Raw genomic sequence first — 10401 nt, 5'->3', positions numbered from 1 at the left:
AGAAACATTGTGGGCAGGGAAAGTAAATCCATGTTCAGAGTGTCTGTTCTAGAGAGGACCAAAGATTGCAACTTTCTTGATGGAAATAGTGCTTTATAATCAGTCTGACACCAGGTGGCTGGTTGATCTCCTTGGGAACGGTGTCATACCAGGGACTTAAAATTGATTGATTTTGTTGGTATATTGGACACATAGTGCTGGCTGAAGCTAGATCACATGTGGTGAGTGGAAGTCTATATTGCTGTGCCCACGCAAAACCTCCATCTTTGCCAACAGATGAACTTTATCATGAGTCCTTGAGCAAGAACAGGTTGGATAATTGACATACGAGGTCTGATAATTAGGTCCAGGAATTCATCACAGAAAAAGTGCTACATACCTCATTGCTGAATATCACTATGATCACCTTCGAAGTACTCCCTTTCGGAAGCTATGCACCAACACCAGCACCTAGTCCATACTTCAAAGCAATTTTGGAACTCTTTTTCTGGATTGGCCATAACAGCTGTCGTCATATTATTCTTGATGCCCTGGATGTCATCAAAATGTCTTCCTTTCTGTATTTCCTTTATCTTCAGGTAAAGAAATAAGTCACTGAGGGCCAGATCAGGTGAGTAGGGAGGGTGTTCCAGTACAGTTATTTGTTTACTGGCTCAAAACTCCCTCACAGACAGTGCCGTGTGAGCTGGTGCATTGCTGTGATGCAAGAGCCATGAATTGTTTCTTGAAAAGTTCAGGTTGTCCAACTTTTTCATGCAGCCTTTTCAACACTTCCAAATAGTAAACTTAGTTAACTGTTTGTCCAGTCGGTACAAATTAATAATGATACCTCTGATGTCAAAAAAGATTAGCAACATTGTTGCAACAAGTTCGCTAATTTAATTGTCAGATTTTATATACCCACAGAATAGAGCAAATTGTAACATGTGGCAATTTTGTACTGTCTGCAAACTCCCAACTTTGATGACATTGAATGTGCATTTACCCCGGAATTGGGGTGGGGGGCAGTGAAGAAATGGGCCCCCAGCTCCTCCACAGCTCCACATTATTGTTAAGATCCTTCTTTGCTGAAGATGCTTTCTGATGAGAATTCATGTGGGCACAAATACCTTCAAACCCTATGCACTTTTGAAAGCATCATTTATATACTTCTTTCTCAGATCCTTTAATTAATTCCCCCATTGTGTTTCTTGCAAGGTCCCGGCCATCAGCCAAACTATTAGCCACTGCCTAATATTCACTGTAAATTCCATGTCTCTAGCCTTTTAAGCAAAATGCAAAACCCTGTGCTTTGCTCAATATTGTGCCTACTATTCTCAATTTGATTTATCAATTCAAAATGATCACAACAAAATCTCAGCAATTTATTTTGTGGATACCTATAGACTGGTTATAAAATTTATTTCAGAAGGCAAAAGACTCAGAATAGATAACACATTACTGAAGAAGGATAACAATGTCAGAGAACTTATACTACCTTGCTTAAAAACTTATTACAAATCTACGTTAATCAGGACAGTGTGGTATTGGTGAAAGAGTAGGCAAATAGATCAATGCAACAGAATTAAGAGTCCAGGAATAAAGCACACACACAGAGTCAACTGATATTTGAGAAAGGACTAAAAGCATTACAGTGGAGAAATTATAGTCTTTTCAACAAATGATGCTAGAATAACAAGCAAAAAAATTGAATCTTGCCCCTGACTTTACACCTTTCACAAAAATTACTCCAAGTTGATCATAGACCTAAATGTGAAATGATAAAACTTATAGAAGGTAACATAAAAGAAAATCTAAATGACCTTGGGTTTGGTGATATGTTTTTAGATATAATACCAAAAGCATAATCCTTGAAAAATAACTGATAATTTAGATTTCATTAAAATTAAAAAGATCAACTCTACAAAAGACACTGTTAAGAGAAAAGAAGACAAGCTATACACTTGGAGAAAAATCTTTGTGAAACACATATCTAATAAAGGACTGATATCTAAAACATACAAAGAACTCTTAAAACACAACAATAATTTTTAAAATGGGCAAAAGATCTGAACAGACACCTCACCAGTAAAGATAGAGAGATGGCAAGTAGGCATATGAAAAGGTGCTCAGTATCATATGTGTCTTAGCTCAGGCTGCTGAAATAAATTATCATGAAGTGAGTGACTTATACAACGGAAATGTGTTTCTCATGGTTTGGGAGACAGAAGTGTGAGACTAAGGTTGAAGCCTGGTGAGCACCCTCTTCCAGGTCGCAGGCAGGTAACTTCCCTATGTAACCTCACTTACAGAGAGCAGAAAGAGGAAGCAAGCTCTTGTGATTCTTATAAGGGTAGTTAGTAATTCCATTTATAAGGAATTCATCTGACTCTAATTACCTCCCAAAGGCCCGATCTCCCAATACCATCACACTTGGGAATAGTTTCTCAACATGTAAGTTTTATGGGGACACAAACATTCAGCTCATAATACTATGTATTTAACGAATTGAAAATTTAAACAATGACCACTACACACTTTTGAGGATGTCTAAAATCCAAAACACTGGCAATATCAAACACTGAAGTGGATGTGAAGAAATTTCACCAACATGGAAGGCCCCTAAATTTTGTGGTATTTATTTCCAAGAGACCAATTGATCTCCTGGAAGAATTGTGTCATATTAGGGGCTCAATATCACTCTCGTTACTGACAAGTTGACTATTCAGAAACATATATAGCTAGATGTGCCTTTTAAAGAAGAGTCTATGCTGTTGGACCCATGTGTAGCTTCTGTCTCTGCCACTGTGCTATTCATTTGACCATCAATCATGTCAGTTCTGGTGTTGCTAATGACAAATGTTGGATAACATCAACTAGGCATGTCATTTTATCCACTTGAGTGTTCAATGATTTTTTTTATGGTGGGAATTAAAAGGTGGAGTAAAAATTTTACTCTTTATGCTCCCTCTCTTGAGTCCATCCACATGCCAATATGCCTAACTTCCTTCTCACTCTTTACCCAGTCCTTTTCCTTCTAGCTCTTTAACAGATAACCAGGTCGTTGGCTATTTCCCATGAACCGGTGTATATTCTCACTTCAAGCTGCTTTTTTTTCTACAGAAAGTAAATAACTAGGTGCATGACTTCATAACTTGCAGCTCTACCCCTTGGGAGCCACCATTCATTTTTGGCATGCACCCATGTACTGAGCTAAACCATCTGGACATTGAGTGTGTGTACTTTTCTCCTTTTTCAGCGGCTCCCACCACATAGATACTGATTGTGTGCAAGTCCTGCTTATGTTTATGGTTTGGCCACACTTACATTTATTCTAGGTTCTTGTGGGATATTCTGTCTCCTATATTGTTAAAGACTGTGTTCATGGATTTTTTCTCCTTTTATTGTACTGTCTGTACTTCTTGGTTTTCAGGAATTGTTTAGCAAATGTGACTACTACAGTGATAGTATAATCACATTGTTATTTTACTTTTTATTTTGCCAGAATCTTTTTTTTTAAAAGGTAGAAGTGATTGGTGCTCAATTGATTCATAGTTATATTAAAGGCACTTGTAGTATAAGTGATGGCTGTATAAGTGATGGCTTTGAATCATTTTAGAGATGCTTATATCTTCTATGACTTATTATCGAGCTTTATCGTCTCTATTTCTTTATTGAAAGTGTATAACATGTAGACAATACCTAGTACTTCTTCCTAACCACTTAAGTAATCAAATATAAATGACTATTGAAAGAAAATTCCTCTTTTAGTACTCTAAACAAGAGGGCAATTTATTGTTAAAATTTTCAGTTTACCAAATTTTCAGTTTACCACTTCTAGAAAGTTTACATATTTCTAATATCATTTGACAAACCAATTGCATGTTACATGAAATACAGAAAGTAAATAGAAAGAATACTTTCCAAATGTCAATATCTCACTTATCCCTTCATTGACTATATATATATATATATATATATATATATATATATATATATATGCAGTTCCATTTGAACTTTCATTAGACTTCTCTATTGTGTTTTTACAGGATGAATGTTACAAATATTTTACCAGGAGTCATTTATTTTCAAATCAAATCACTTAGATCAAGTTTTATGGAACTCCTTCTATTCATTCATATACTCATTCATGCATTTATTCATTAAAATGTGTATAAGTAAACAGGTACTGGGAAGGCAGAGGCAAGGAGAATATAGTTTCTTTTTTCAAGTTCAGTCTAGAGGTGAAGTCATATAAACAACAAACAATTGAAAGCAATATGTTCACTACTCTGCTACATGGAGAAACACTATACTTACTGTCCTTATTCATCTCCTACTCCTTTTCTACTCACTTATTAGTTCTGACATGCTAGCCTCCATGCTGGTCCTTTAATAAATCAAACATGAGGTGGTTTCACACAAGTATTTGTACATACACACTGGAATTTAGGAAAGAAGTATAGGCTGGTGATAGAGATTTGGCAGAAGAAGATACCTGAGTAAATAAAATGTTATGCAGACAAATAAATATAGAGTAAATAGAATTAATATAGAGCTACAGAGAGACCCTGAGATAAAATTACACTTGAAGATGGCAAGAATAGGTTCTCTCTTTCTGGACCTGGTGGAGCAGGGGGCGCCATCATGAGACTCCACATCTGCCACAACAAAGCCTGACAGGTTGGGCGCAAGGTGCCCAGGAGCCAGGACATCTACCTCAGGCTGATGATGAAGCCATACAGGTTTCTAGCCAGTTGAACCAACTCTACCTTCGACCAGGTGGTACTGAAGAGGTTGTTCATGAGTCGTACCAACTCACCAACTCTGTCCCTTTCCTGAATGATCCTGAAGATGAAGCTTTTGGGATGGGAGGGCAAAAGTGCTGTCATTGTAGGTAGCATAACCGATGACGTGCGAGTCCAGGAGGTAGGTCCCCAAATGAAGGTGTGTGCACTTCATTTGAGGAGGTGCATCCTCAAGCCTGGGGCAAGATCCTCACCTTTGACCAGCTCACCCTGAACTCCCCGAAGAGCTGTCATACCGTTCCGCTCTCCAGTCCTCATAAGGGCCAAGAGGTGTACAGGCATTTCTGCAAGATCCCCGGAACACTTCATAGCCACACCGAACCCTACGTGTGCTCCCAGGGCCAGAATGTCAAGTGTGCCAGAGGCTGATGGGCCAGCCACGGCTACAAAAACTAACCGCAGATCCTGTTAAAAAGCTTTTGGATGCTGGGGGTAAAAATGCAAGAATAAAATCAAAAGATCCAAAGGAGTCAGTTAAGGAATCTAAGAAAAAGACGTCTAGGAACTTGATGGCTAGCTAACAGTGTTGGAAGTCAAGGAAACAGAACTGATGGGCGAGTACAAATATAAATGCTAGTCGACTAATACTGAAAAATATCAATTTGGCAAAAAGAAATTACAGATGACTTTCATTCAAAATTACAATGGAGGAGCAAAGGTGGAGTCCATTTTGCAGTGAATTGAAGAATAAATAGGAGAGGAGAAAATGGAAACAAAGCATCGGCTACTCCTTTCAGAGGCCTGCTTCTAAAAAGAGAGAAAAATCAAGGCAGTAGTAAATGCTGATTTTACCTGAAGATAATAAGTTGAAGCTTCAGGGACCTTCATTTGCACGGTTACATGAGTACAGGATTTTGCTAAGAGGTCTGAAGTGGTCCGGTTGCAGTGGAAGCATTTTCATGTAAACCACTCATGAATTCCCAAAGAGATCACAGAAAAAAGGGCCTGAATAGTCAAGTCCTTCCTCATATGTGAAAATTTGTGTTTTATAAATAAATGTTTTATAGTAAACATTTATTTGTACCTAATCTTGTATTTATAATTTTCTTTTTTTTTTTTTCCTTAAAGAGACCCCACAAATTGTAATAAGTTTCAAACCTAGGTCTATCTAGTAGCAGTAGATAACATGAAAGAGTTTTCTTGGAGAAATTTCTTTTAGAGTGGTTGAAATATGATCATATTTGTTTGCTGAATTAAAAACTATAAAGTTCTAAATTGTTGACAAAAGTAAAGGAAGAGGTAGGACTTGGATATTGAAGAGGCACGAGGAAATGAGATATTGAATGAAAACAAGAATTGGTATTAAACAAGAGGAAAGATACCTTTTCCTGTTGACAAAGATTCTTTGTTTGACTAAACTTTAGTCAGTCTCCTGAACCTTGTCCTTGGCTGATCAGAGCACTTACTTGTCAAATCCAGTTTTACCAAGAACTCCTGCTAGGGCAGTGTAATCAGAACCAACCATTGTCACCTTCCTCAAAATCTGATAACACCTGATATTTGATCAGATTTCCCATCCTCCACTATCCCGCAGTATTCTCTGATAACTCTGGCCTGTCTTCAGCAAAGAATCCTGGTAGGCTGGTTTAGACAGAATCACCCTTCCCCCTGATGTGTCCGCTTAGTAATTTTCTGGACATTGACCCCCAAACTGCTACTTGGTTCTAAATCCCCCTTGCCCATGCTATATTCAGAGTTGAGCTCAATCTCTCTCCCTCACTCTAAAAACCCGTTACAGTAGTCCCTATATCTATCTTGATGGTTCTGAATAAAGTCTGCCTTACCATCTTGAACAAATATCATTGAATTTTTTTTTCTTTAACACTCTAAATCTCGTTAAAAGGAGGTAAGGAATTGTTAGGACAAAGGTAAGATTGTTAACGGAATGAGAAGCAAATGGTAAAGAATATGAATGAAGGAAAGTAGAGTGAGAATGTATCTTAACAATCATTCAATCTGCTTTTCATATTTTTGGAAAATAAAACTTCAACTCAGAACTCTACCCACTAAACCAAGACCGTTGTTAACAGCACATGCCCTGGAGTTATGATCTTTATAACAATCTAAGAAAAGAAAGGATATTTGTAGAAATAAACATAATATCTTCCACAAAAAATTCAGGGTTTAGTATCATTAATAACAAAGGACCAGCAAGGCATTATTGGAAAATACCTTTGTTAAGATTAATAAGTGTGACTGCTACTTCATCTTTTCTCAAGTGCCTATAATTTTTATAATTAATCAGGCACTACGTCAACAGCAGTTCGAAGCAGAATCTTATGTTTTTCAGAGAATGGCGAAGGTAACTGTCCATGTACAGGCTGATGAAACACTCTGCAATTGTGGGGTAGTGGAAGCAATGGTGGACTTAAAGGCAGATGAGCACTTTGGAGTTCCAGATCAACGACATACTTCTGTGTGCAGTGAGTGTAGGTCTCGTTCTAATTATTCCCACATTTTAGAGGATAAATGATTATATCCACCTGCCTACCTCAAACAGTATTAACTGATCATTTATTATCTACATTAGAAGAAAAATTAATGATAGCTTTTAAATAAAATATTAAAACATCCAGAACAAGCAAACAAACAAAAGAAATAGGCCATTTAAAAGTATATCAAAAAATCCTAAGACAGATGTAACAGACATTACTGGTAGTAGGAGTCAACAGACCTGAAATCTATCCCTAATACCTCAAGTGACTCTAGGCTTTCGCAAATCAAGCAAACATTTTGATCTTTCATTTTCTCATTTCAAAAAGTGTATTGTAATAACCGTCTGGCTTAACCGTTAGTCACCAAAAATGAAATGCTCTGTAAAAAGCCATTATTATGCATAGGTGCATTAGAAATTTGTTCAGTGTATTCTTTGGGCTTAAATTGAGAAGTGCAGTCTATCTACAGTCCCTGTTAGAGCTTCCACCCACTTCTAACCTCTAGTAGTTATTATTGTCTCTTCCATTAATTCCCCATCAAGTTGGTCTTTTTGGGGCTGTCATATATATGTTCTTCTCCATATATCCTGCTTATTGTACTAGACTGTGAGCAGATTGAGGACAGGACCTTGACTGATTTATGTCTTTTAAATTCCTAATGTTTATAGTAGTGGCCATGCAGTATAAGTTAAATAAATGTATTGAATTTTGGTCAGGGTGATGACCAGGAGCAGAAAACTATTGCATTGGACCTACAGTTGCATTTGTCCAGCCAACATCCATAATGTGTTTTTTTTTCAAAGTTGAAATGTATGCAGGGAGGTTATAGCGCACTTCTTTATCCATCCATTTGTTCAATGTGTATTTATCAAGCATGTTTGTAGGTGGTATAGCAAATGCTGCAGTTTGGAGTATAGATAATAGTCAGATACTACCCACAACTGAAAAAGCTATTTGTGTATTTTTCCTTGAATAAGGAAGATATGTATATGTCAAATGTGTAAGAAGATATGTCAGAAGACCTGTATATGTCAGAAGATATTAACATATGTCAGAGAGGAAGAGGAGGTATTGGAAGAAAGAGACTCAATTTCCAATTTCTCAACATGATGTTATGTGTTAAGAGGGATGGAGAAACGTAGAATGAGTCCTGTCTTGCTCTTTCAAGGATAAATAATATTAAAATGTATTTATTTACTAAATAAAAGCAATTAAATTTGTAGTGATAGTATATAATAGGCATGAAAATAGTGATAATGCATTTGATCTATAAGAAACAATAAGTAGATAGTACATGTGATAAGGAATTCAAAAAAATAGTGGAAAATAATTCAAGAAAGCTGTGTCCTGGAGAGTTTTGATATTCTACTAAAGAAATCTGTAAATCGTAAGTCTTAGAGAGTCATTTATGATTTTTGATCCAAAAAAGGATATGGTGAGTATTATTCAACAATATCTTGTCTAAAGAGGAGGCTTTAGAGATAATTGCCTTAATTATGACACAGTATTCTGTCTTGTTTTCATAAAATTCTTCTGTGTATATGGTGCACAAAACACTGACTTGAAATTTAAAAAAATGAATAGTGAAGGAATAAGAAGACAGAGGGAACTGGAATAACTCATCGAGTGTTGAAACATTCATTCATTGCTTTGACAAGTTTTTTATGTTTTTAGGATTTACTTTCAGGGCAAGAGAATCAAGCACTACCAATATCCGATATTTATAATATTAGAGACATGCCTTTATGGCAGCATTTGTTTTTGAGACTTCCTGATTACCTTGACTGTGGTTCATTTTTAACATCTGAACAGTGAAGATTCTTATCAAAACTCTATCTCAAATAAATAACTATCCACCATCAAAAGACAAACATGCCCTTCTGTGTTTCAATGTTTGTCTGGCAAGTTCTGAAGGATTGTCCATATTGGTGTTTATGAAATAAAGGATATGAGCCATAAAAATAAATAAATCAAAGTGTGATACAAAAGCCTTGCACGAAGTGGTGAGAAATGGTGACGTAAACATTCAACCACATAAACAAGAGGACCGCACATAGAACTTCTAAAGCTGCTAAAATTTCAGCACATACAGAATCATGTCCTGAGCTAATGTAAATTAAATGGAAACTTTTGAATTGCAACCATGTAAAAGTTCTACTGGACAGTAGCCGACCTCCATGCCTGGATTCCTTCCATTCAAAAGTATTTAAGGTATTAGTCAAAGACAGTAATGCTTTCTGTAGGGATCTGCAGTGTACAGTACCCAGGTCAAGTATCCAGCCAAAAGCAACATTTGGTGAAGTTTTCTAAAAAAATGTCAAGCGTGCCTATTAACATATTACAAACACAGTCAGGAAGGCAGCTGTCCTCCTGGCACTTGCCATTTTTCTCTCGCATTTCTATCCTAAGGTACTATACTAGCTGCCACTCAGCAACCAAGTAATCTGTGCTCCAAGAGGATCTGTATTAGATGCCTTCAGTGTCCCTATTTCCGACCCTCTGGAAAGCAGTTCTCTCCTGACAGCATTCCACAAGTGTGTCTTTACTTTCTGCCCTATGGCTGTGCCTGGGAGCTCATTCTGGGAGTGCAAGTGGAATTCAGAAGGAGGAGAGACTTAAAACTCCTGAGGACCACCGTTGACCCATTGTGGACACACGTGAGCAAGTGAATAAATGTTCCTACCTCCTGTGGTTCAGGGACAGACAATTCTGGGAAATATTTGTACATTTTTCAAAATGTACACAATGTACAAAAGGTCTAGGCAGAAACAAGCTCCCATTGCTCACAATGGTGACCTCCATACTAAATCTTTATGTTCTTTATTTGTTATTTTCTGCCTCAGGCTCCAAGGAATGCTATTCTGGCCCTCTGGGACCATCTTGAAAATGAAAAGTTCATCACAAGTCCTTCTCTCAGGGTCTGCTTTGGTGGAAAATCAAGATAGTAGGGGATCTTTGAAAAATGTAATTATGATTTAGCCCTTCTTTAAAGCATTCAATGCATCATCATTTCTTATGGGATATAGTCCAGGCTCTCTAGTGTGAGGCATATAAAATCTTTAATGGCATAGACCTTACCTGATGCTTTTGTCTCTTCCTTTGTTATAGCTGATCTTCAAACAATACTACCTTGGAGTATGACTAGCATCTACCCATTGCAATTGTTTTTGACTACTCCT

General features: G+C 37.0%; 1 pseudogene; it reads left to right on the top strand.

The window, feature by feature from the left end:
- The first annotated feature begins 4626 nt into the window (after positions 1–4626).
- LOC117038670 (60S ribosomal protein L18-like) lies at positions 4627–5183 on the top strand (annotated as a pseudogene).
- The last annotated feature ends 5218 nt before the right edge of the window (positions 5184–10401 follow it).

Source organism: Rhinolophus ferrumequinum, chromosome 2 (assembly GCF_004115265.2).
Source record: "Rhinolophus ferrumequinum isolate MPI-CBG mRhiFer1 chromosome 2, mRhiFer1_v1.p, whole genome shotgun sequence".
Classification (NCBI taxonomy): Eukaryota; Metazoa; Chordata; class Mammalia; order Chiroptera; family Rhinolophidae; genus Rhinolophus; species Rhinolophus ferrumequinum.
This window is presented reverse-complemented; position numbering and strand designations above follow the sequence as displayed.